This window comes from Empidonax traillii, unplaced genomic scaffold (assembly GCF_003031625.1).
Source record: "Empidonax traillii isolate 1590-97213 ecotype Southwest subspecies unplaced genomic scaffold, ASM303162v1 scaffold227:size730986, whole genome shotgun sequence".
Taxonomy (NCBI): Eukaryota; Metazoa; Chordata; class Aves; order Passeriformes; family Tyrannidae; genus Empidonax; species Empidonax traillii.
Window position 1 is genome coordinate 1 of NW_020955420.1, and position 10,070 is coordinate 10,070.

Sequence of the window (10,070 nt, forward strand, 5' to 3'; positions counted from 1 at the left end):
GATCCTTCCCGCTGTTGCTCTGTCCCTGCCTCCCTGCTGGCCAGCAAAGGGGGAGCTCAGCCTGAGGACTCCAGAGCTCAGCAGAATGCCCAGCATTTCTGTCATTGTATGGAAAGCTACTGTGTTGCTAAAACTAAGACTGTGGGTAATGTCTGAGGCTTTCCTTGTTCAAACATTAATGTGGAGAGCTTGTAGATGCAGAGTGACTGGAGTACAAGTCTGCTGGGAAGCTGTATATTAAAGAAGACAAAGAGAATGTGATTAAGAGGAGAAAACAAAAATTGAATGTCTAAGGAAGGAGAAACCCCACTGGGAGTTTGGAATTAATCTATAATTTTTTGCAGTCAATGGATGCATCTGCCATCATCAAATAGCTTTGAAATCAATAGCAAGGTATTTGACCTCTCCCCTGATTTCTCTGTATAGAAGACAGCAGCAGGTTGCTGGGCAGTTGCCTGTGCTGACAATCTGAATGATCCAGTATTGTTCAGATCCTGTGTGGGTATAAATGTATTTACATATGACAAAATTTCTGGAGAGGCTGGGTAGAAAAGTTAGTATGTGCATATCTTTATTTTGTTTTTATGTCTTGTTTTCTTTAAACGTTTGAAAAGTGATAGTCATACTAAAATAAAAAACAACACAGAAAGACCAATTTTAGAGACCTTCTAAAGTTGTAAGTTTCTAATTCAAGAAAGTATCCTGGGTGCAACCTTCCTTTGGAGAACTTTTGCAAGCATGATGGTGGTCACTCAGTACAATAGGTGGTCACTTAGTACTTTTTCTACAAGATCCCTGCTTCCTTTAGTGCATGAAACTTGGTCCTCAGGGAATGAAGTTGCCTCTGATATTCCCAGATAATTTGTTTTCAGAATGTGTAAACTGAATGTGAAGTGAATGAGGTAGAAATGTGCCTCAGAAAAAGAAAGGGTTCAGGCAGCTGCACAGTCCCCCAGTAGGTCTGAATTTCTGTCTTCCTGTATGATCTTGGCCCTGTTACTGTAATAAAAATTGTAAAAGTGGTGGAAGGTACAATTTGGAAATGTCACACATGATATCAGTGGGACCCCTGATCAGAACACACTAAGTGCTAACACTGGAAAAATCGAAGTTCACCTTGGACTTTCAAACTAGATTGACACTACTTATTTTGCTCTCTTTACACTCAACTGTAAAATTACACCATCATCTCATCCATTATACCAAAGTGTCTCTGAAAATTCATGAATTAATGTTTGTGAAGTACTCATGAGAGTGACCTGCATTATAAAGAAAAAAAAGTAATAAGGAAATAATAATCCACTTTCAAAGCACTGTTTGCAAGTTTTGTAATGTATATCAACAGTTTGAATGAAGTTGTCAATTTCTGCTGGTTTAGGGATTCCTATTGTGTAGAGTGAAGATGTTTCAGGTACATGATGATATATGAATTTTTCCGTGAGAGCATATGGCATGTGAAGTACAAAAAAAGGAGGAATTATATGTTCAAACTTAAATTGGAATTTCCTAACCTGCAAGTACTTGACCATGCAACAATAAATATTTAAATACAGCTTATGTGCAAGTTCAATACTTATATTATAATTTAATTATGTCCAGGACTATGGACCTTGTATTAATTATGATGTGTGAATACCTAGGCCACGTGTTTTTACAAGCTGCTCAGCAACTACCTTTTAAAGTGAGTCATCACATTCATCTCTTTGCCTGGCTGCAGGATTTATATCTTAGCAAAGATACAGTATAATGAAGAGAGAATGGGTAAAATGAACTTGCAGTTGCAAGGGTTGCATATCTTTGCATTTTAAAATCATTAGCTAGGATTATTTGCTCTCGCTTTACCCAATTTATTGTGCAAATGTTACTTTGTTTTATTATGGACATTATGGCAGGGATGGGGTTCCTGTTTATTCAGGGATGATTTCTCTCTCACTGGAGCTGAGCACCCGGAATGGAAATGATATGTGCATGTCAAGGAGTGCTATTTAAATTTTCAGTTAATGAGCTTATTGCACAGTAGTGTTGTATCTTAAGCTTCACCTTGAATTTAAATTTGACCTAAGCAGGTTCTTTTAATCTGAGAATTTTCTATTACAGAAATTACCTTGTGCACTAAGCACTGCCCCTTTCCTCCACATTTTGGAACAGAATTTTCTCTGGGCCTTTATGTGTTTGGAAAGTCCCATGTACTGAAAAAAACATCAATTTTTTTCTCACAAGGTGAGAAGGATATTCCCCTTTTCCCTACCTGAGGAGCACTTGTGATACCTGTTTGCATTTGATGTTAACACACCTCCTGTTGCCTGTGTGGAAACTGGCAGTATTTGTTAGAAGGGACACACAGTCACACTTTGATCAGTGGTTATTTTAATTAACAATAAGAACTTTAAATTATGGAGTAACTTTTTGACACCCTACATTATTCATTTCTTAATAGTGTGGTCCCAGTGAACACTGTCCAAAGCATCCACACCCCTGCTGCTGCTCCTCTTCCTCTCCCCACACTCCTCAGGCCGGTGGCTGCTCCTGCATCCTCCACGCCCACAACCTGCCCCGTCAGTGTCCCAAACAAAGAGCACTGTGCAGGTCTGCACTTCCTCCTGTCCAGATCAGATACTGCCTGAGAAGCCCCTGAAATGCTCCAGGCACTTGCCTGATGTAGGTGCTGCTGGGAGAGGGAGCAGGAACCTCCCTGACCCCTGAGCTGTTCCTGGACACAGATACAGCAGAGGAGTTGGGAGGCATGGTGTTAATTACCCAGGGAATGTGATTGGTGTCGCGTCTTAGGTCTGGAACCTACTTCGTGAAACATCAAAAATAGTTGCTTTTTGTCTTGTTCACCCCTAAAAATAACAAGAGACGCCTTTTCAAGTGCACGTAATAGAAGATGATACTTGGAATCATCTGCATTGCTAGTGAACACGTGGACAATCATTTGGACAAAAGTGATGTGTGGATGTGTTGTCCACTTGTATGTTGACAACCATCATACTTTTCTTTCACATAGCACTTTTTAACAATATACAGTAATATTTCACTCAAATGAAGGAATTCTAAGGTACAAACAAACCAAAAATGTGCTGGACTTCCCATTATATCACAGATACACAGGATGAGGAAAAAGTGGATATTATCTGAGTCCTGCTATGGTTATTCTGTGTACAGTTTTTTTACTTAGACATCCATTATGTCACTGTAGATATAAGCAGCACAGCTTTAGGATGTTCCATTAGCTGTTAGATTCTTTCCAGTGCCACTTCCCTTCCTGGAGAAAAACATTCTCACACAGGTAGTGGATCACGTCTCGTGCTATCTGTTGATATTGTCTATATGCATTTCATTTGTGTTATTTATGTTTATAGTTATGATTTATGAGCGTAACAGTATGCTTGTGTTATTTTTGTAAAATAGCATGGGTGGTTTTGCACAGTGAGCTTGTAGAGATGCCATTCACTGTTATACTTGCTCTTTTCTTCTGTGAGGGTATTTTTCATTACCATCATCAGTTTATGAACATCATGATGTTCAATTAGACTATCGTGTATTTTCTTTGTGGCTTATATATATAAGAGTGTATATATATATATATATATATATATATATATAATATTTGAGTACCTTACAAATTTTAATTGAATGTTGCCACATGTCTGTGAAGTGGGAGACTTGGATTCATTTGACAGATGGGGAAACTGAGGCATGGTGAGATTGTGTGAGCTGTTGAAAGTCACTGAGCAGGTCTGAGACAGCATAGGCCTTTAACAGAGGATCACTTTTAATCTCTGCAACAGCATGGCTGTTATTTTTATGTGAGGACAGTTACAGATTAGTGTCAGTGTATGTTCAGATTTTAATCTCTACTGATCCATTTACCTACAAAACTGTTTCAAGCCAAATTAAAATATGTTTCTACTTCAGGCAAAGCTGTCTGTTGCTTCTACAGAAGTAACAGTTAATCTAGGTGTTTCAAAATCAATTTGTTTGTCAGGGCATTGCTGTAATTGGTACATCTGCAGCACCATTTTCACTTACCAGAGGAGCATCAAATCAGAGGAAATAAATCCTTGAGAAAAGTTGAAAAGCATTACCAATTGATTTAGGAAAAGTATTTATATATGAATATAGATTTTTTTTTTTTTAACTTTCTTATTACACTTTTTTTTTTAGCTTCTTTCTTGATACCTTTCTTGCAAGGAATAACACTTTTTTACAATTGAAAAATGAAAAGGATACATTCCCAGAAAATGGTAAAATCATTGTAGTGGACTCTTTTATTCCTTTTTCAAAGAAAAGGGAAATGTAACATGAGATTCATTTCACATAACATTGGTGGTCTGTCACACAGATATTTGTATTTGAGCTGGTCTACTAAACTCTTTTCATCGTTACCAGAGATAATCAGGCATTTCTAATGAACAATTTAAATTAACTGGTTTAAGTACATGTTTTGGGGTGAGATTAATTGCATTCTAGAAACATCCATTTCTTTCCACTTACTAAAAAGTCAAACAATTTTAATTAGAGACCAATTCAAATGTAGACACGGAAACTGGATGAGATGAATCTTACTGATTCTCTGTAATCTTGCACAAGATTACAACTTGCCTATATTTTTAATTGGAAAGCTGAAAAATACCTCCTATATATTGAAAACATTGTTAGAATACTAAAATACAGCAACTTAAAAAAAAAAAAGGGTAGGAAATGGAAATGTGATCAGCCTGTACCCTCTATAGTAAGTGCCGTAAATTTAACAATATACAAATTTTTAAAGTATGGCAAAATTTTGTTTCTACTGGAATATTAATTTGTCTTTCTTAGCTTTCACTTTAAACTTCCATTTTTTAACTTGTAAATTATTTTTATGGAAGGTGTTCTATTTTATTGTATTAAACAGGTTTTAATTTAAAAGTTGAGGTACTTTAATATTTAAAAATTGGTGAAATTTCTCAGCATTTTCTCATAACAGCTTAATTCAACTCTTCTATTTTCAGTTCATTGTTATTTGAAAAGTTTTAAAGGATAGTTTACCATTTAAAATAATAGTTTAACCATATATTACATTTACATTTAAAGGTGCTTTGCTTTAGCTGTGCTACTGATCTTATTTAAGTATATTTTGCTTGAAGCTTGAACAATTTTAAAATTTAAAGTGTTTGAGAACATGCTCCAGTGGAAAAGGGCTCAAGGAAATGTTTATATGCATTGAAGTGAACCTGAACAGTAGCAGAATTTTAATTCAAGTATGTTTATGATGTACACTTTATTAGGGAGCTTCAAATGCTAACAAACAACTTATAAACTTGGCTAGATCTATTTGTATTCAAGATGCAAGTTTTTCAAGAAACATGTTAGTTACAGAAATGCAGAGGAGGATTGTACCAGTGTTTATTACACTGATATGAAAAAAATGCTGAAGATTTATCTAAAAAAGGACCAAAAATGACTTAAAAGTGAAGGGAACAGAGTAGACCATACAGTGTTACCATCCAAGTCCATTATTGAAGCTGATGAATTAATACAGAAATTTGAAACAGTGAATCAAGGGAAACAAGCAATAAACAAAAGGAAAAGTCCTGCATAAATAGAAGAAACTGAATAAGCTGCAGTACCATCTCAAGAAAAAGGATTTTAAATTATGAAACCAAGAATTAACAGAAAGAAAGAAGTGTATCGATCATGTGGATTCAGCAAGTAAGTTAAAAGAAAAAATATTATATTCAGGGATAAAATGAGTGGGATAAACATAAGGAGTTTGATTCACCCCAACTATTCTGATAAAGACAGGAGAAAACTGCTGCATCTGCACTCCAGTTCTTTGCTTTTACAGGGCTGATTCATGCAATAATTTTAATTTCAGGTTATTAAAAATATTCATAAAGATGGATAAACATTATTATCCACTTGCTGCGGATGAAATCTGTCATACAGAGAGGCAATGATTCTGCCAGGGTCTCATAGGTATATTTTAGGTTCTGCCACAAACATACATTATGTCAGTATAATTCACAGCGTCTCCAATGGTCGCTGTGTCGGTGTTCAGGTGCTATTTTATCTCTTTCCTCTCCCTCTGAATAGAAAGCCTTGTATTTCAGTCATGTAAACTCTGAGTCCATCCAGCCTTCAGGAAGGTTTCCTTCATATTCTTGGAAAAAATAGTGCTTTTGAAGGAAGATGGGATGGGATGGGATGGGATGGGATGGGATGGGATGGGATGGGATGGGACGTGATATGATGCGATATGATATGATATGATATGATATGATACTTGTGCTTGTCATTTTCCAAAGAAAAGTCATGTATTTCTAAGACTTTTTTCCCCCTTCTGGCTAATACAATATCAAGAATCAGCCATGATACGTAATGCTTTTTATTTTACACTAAATAGATAGAAACTCAATCCAGGAAAAAATGATCAAATTACTTAGTTCAGTCCAGCTACTGCAAGAAAAATGTGTTTTTTAGTCTAAAGGAGCTGGTTGATAGGGTCTTTTGGCATGCCTTGGAGACTAGTCAGAGCAGAATTTTAATATAATATATATATTTTTTTTAATATAGGTCCTTTAAGACTGCAACCTTAGAAATAATTTCAAGAGTACAATTGAGAAGGCAGTAAACTATAGTGCACTGAAGGGAATACAGGATGAGATTTTGGTATGGAAGAAACTTTTAAAATCAATTGTAATGCCAAATAAAACAAACCTCTGTCCAAATAACAAGAGAAAAATTTTAGAAGAATTAACTTAAAGCTCTGAAGTATTCATTTTCCAAGATGTTGGTCACCATAGTACCTGCAAATTTACCTTACATTTTTTTCTGTTCCAATCTTCAAGTCTGTTTCATTAACTTAAAGAATTAGTAGAATATTTCATAAGAAGAAACAGAGGCAGATAAAGACAGTTTATTAAATTCTTTTGTACCATGGACAGGTGAATTTAATGATTTTTTTTATTACTAAAGTATTGCTGTGTCAGTGCTCTCTGTCTTTTAGCAATTGACACTTAGCACTGCTTCATTCAGTGAGAAAACTGTCTTGTTGGTAACCTGAACTGGAGCTGTCTAAACTTGGAGAAATTTATTGCAGTAGAAGGGATTATTTTGTTTTCTTACCCATCCTATTCTTTTTGCAGTTTTGTGCAATTATCAGGGTTGGAAAATGTTTCACCTTAACATTTCCCATTGTTTTGGGGATTGAAAATACAAATATAAAGGAACTAAATCTAGATTAAAAGGTGAAACAAAATGTTTCCTCTATTTCAAAACAATCCATTGGCTCTTGGGTATTCCTCGTTCCTGTGTTTGAATGTATTCAAGAGTTTTGCTTCCTTAAACTCTAGTGAAAACACATAACCCTCCATAAACTGAGGTTTGGCAGTTGAATACAACATGTTTGACTTCTGAGGACTTTTGCATGAAAAGATTTTCTGTCTTGGACTTCATAAGTTCTTCTTCATGACAGTAGCACAGAGCAGTAGCACAGAGATGGTCGTGGAATGTACTGGAGTGTTATATGACACTTACAGTCCAGTATTTGATTTGAGAGCCACCTACTAGAGTCTCATGAGCTATGGAGGTAAAAATCTACTACAGAAATTGAAATATATTAGATTATCCTTATAATATATATAATCAATAACATGTTTTAGAGCAAAATACTTCAGTGGTTGCTAGCCCTATGGAAATGATGAATACGATTCTAAAAGGATTTACAGCAAGAGTGATGATGTACAGTAATCCTTTATTCTCTCCGTTTTTCTTTGTACATTGTACATTGGAAGATGACACAGTCCATCCAGCACTACTGTGTGAGAGATCTCTTCTATGTTCAGCACTGTTCCCATATTCAGCAGTTCAAAATCCACACCTTCTGTGTGGATTCATCCCAGATAATATAAATCCTCTAATTTTCCAAATATGGAAGAATTTGTTTTAAATTATCAACTACCAGCACTTCATTCATTTCCAATCAGACTTTTCAATCTCAAAAAAAGTTGATGGAAAAAAGGGAACATGGAACTCTACTTCTGTATAAGGTTCTGTGAATTTGATGAGCAAATCCAAATGAGAAAGGAAAAATATTATTCTCTTCATCAGTTTAGAAATTAGTTTTAGCAAATTAACTGATTGCTTCTTACAGTTAGGTCATTAATCTATAGTTTGAATGCGTTTACTTAGGACTTGGATATGTTAAAATAAAAACATTTATCAGTTGACTAATGTTGTAGTAAGAGAAAGCAAAATAGTGTAATGCTGTAATTTTTCATTACAGAATGCAACTTTAGAAATCATCTTAGCTGAAGAAAAAAGTCTTCCATGGACTTTTTAAAAAAGAAGTAGTAGATGATGTCGATAAATCTATTTTCTTTACAAAGAAGAATGTCTGATTGTAACTATTGCCATCATGCCAAAAATTGGCAGAGACCTTGGAATATGCTTCCCAGAGCCAGTATTTTATGATATTCAGAAGCATTTCTCTCTGATACACCTGGAATTTGCTATACCAATGAAAATGTTTCTGTCTATACATAAAAGACATTCAGTCATGCTGGCATGAAGAAAGTATGAACGTTAAACAATTGAAAATAGAATACATGATGAAAATTGTATGAAAATGTATGTGCATTTATGTGTCCTGCCATTAAAAATGTTTTTTTGTTGCATGGGGAATATTTGCACAAGTAAAGCTTATATTTTTGTAATAGCTGTCAAATGAGGAGACTATGCCACAGGCAGAAAATACCCATAATTTAATTAGATCCAGACAGACAATAATGTAGGATCCCTGCAATGACAATGATCATGTTCAAAGGGACCCCACAAACTACTAGGGTCATTTTATGTGGCAGTCAGTCTTCCTTGAATGACTAGGTTATGTCTTCTTAGTTGATAAATACTTCAAAGTTGCAGAGTTATCAGGAGAAATCAAACACACCTGGCCGTTTGGAGTTTCTGACGGAATTCCTGAAATGGCTGTCAGCCTTCCATGCTTGTTGTTTATTGCTAAAAAGTATGGCAACATAAACACATATTTAAAACTCTAAAAATTAATGAAATTTTTTTTTTTTGATAGTTAGCCAGGAGAACTGGAGTTTGTCCATCTATGTTTTCAGTCTTTTCAGACTACAAGAAAAGGACATTGTTTGGGTGTTGTGCTGATATTTCCACACTGACAATTAACTTGTTTCTTAACCTTTTGCATCCCCATTCCCTGAACCTTCAGGTTTTGCCTCTGTAAAAAGAGAGAATGATTCATATGTCTTCAGATACCTTTACATGGTTGGGAACGTATTTCTCATCTTGCAAATAAGTTTGTAACAAAGTAATAAAATTTTAAGTGTCAGTTTTAGGTAAACATGTAACAACAGAAACATGATATGTATTAATCCTCTTTTGATCTTGTTCTATACTAGAGGTACTTCAGCTATTTTAAAGTTTCAATATATTATCAGGAGAGTATGCAGTAGCTTTAATATAAATTAAAATCAAAGCTTGTATTACATATATGTATTACGTATTTATGTATATGATCCCATGATCCAAAAAGATCATAGTACTAAATATAGAACATAGTTTTTAAATAAAATATGTCACTTTATGTCCCAGATTAAGGCCTGTGTGTTTTTCTAAAATAACCTTTTGCTTTTGTCATCATTCCCAATGAAATAGAGTCTCTATTAAATGGAAAAAGACTTCCATTAATAAATTAAGTGAGTAAAATGCAATAAGCAGCAACACTTTTACCAGCAGAAGCTGGCCTGAAAACTGGTAAGTGGAAAGCTAATCATGTGGGGACCTGGTAAGAGAACATTAAACATGTTCTAACAGTTTGATGTTGACAGTTTGCCCTCCCTGAAGTGTTTTGCTTTTTTTTCTTCTTGTTCTTTTTTTTTTTTTTTCCTGACTGCTACTGAAACTTGGCCATCTCCATAAAACCTTAAATCTAAAATTTTCACATGGGAATGAAGCTGCCTACATCTGTGCTATGCATGTGCTTTCTGAAATGGGCCCAAATACCTGGATCTGGACTGGTACATGTGTTGTCTCCATCACTGGATCAAACTGCACAGACT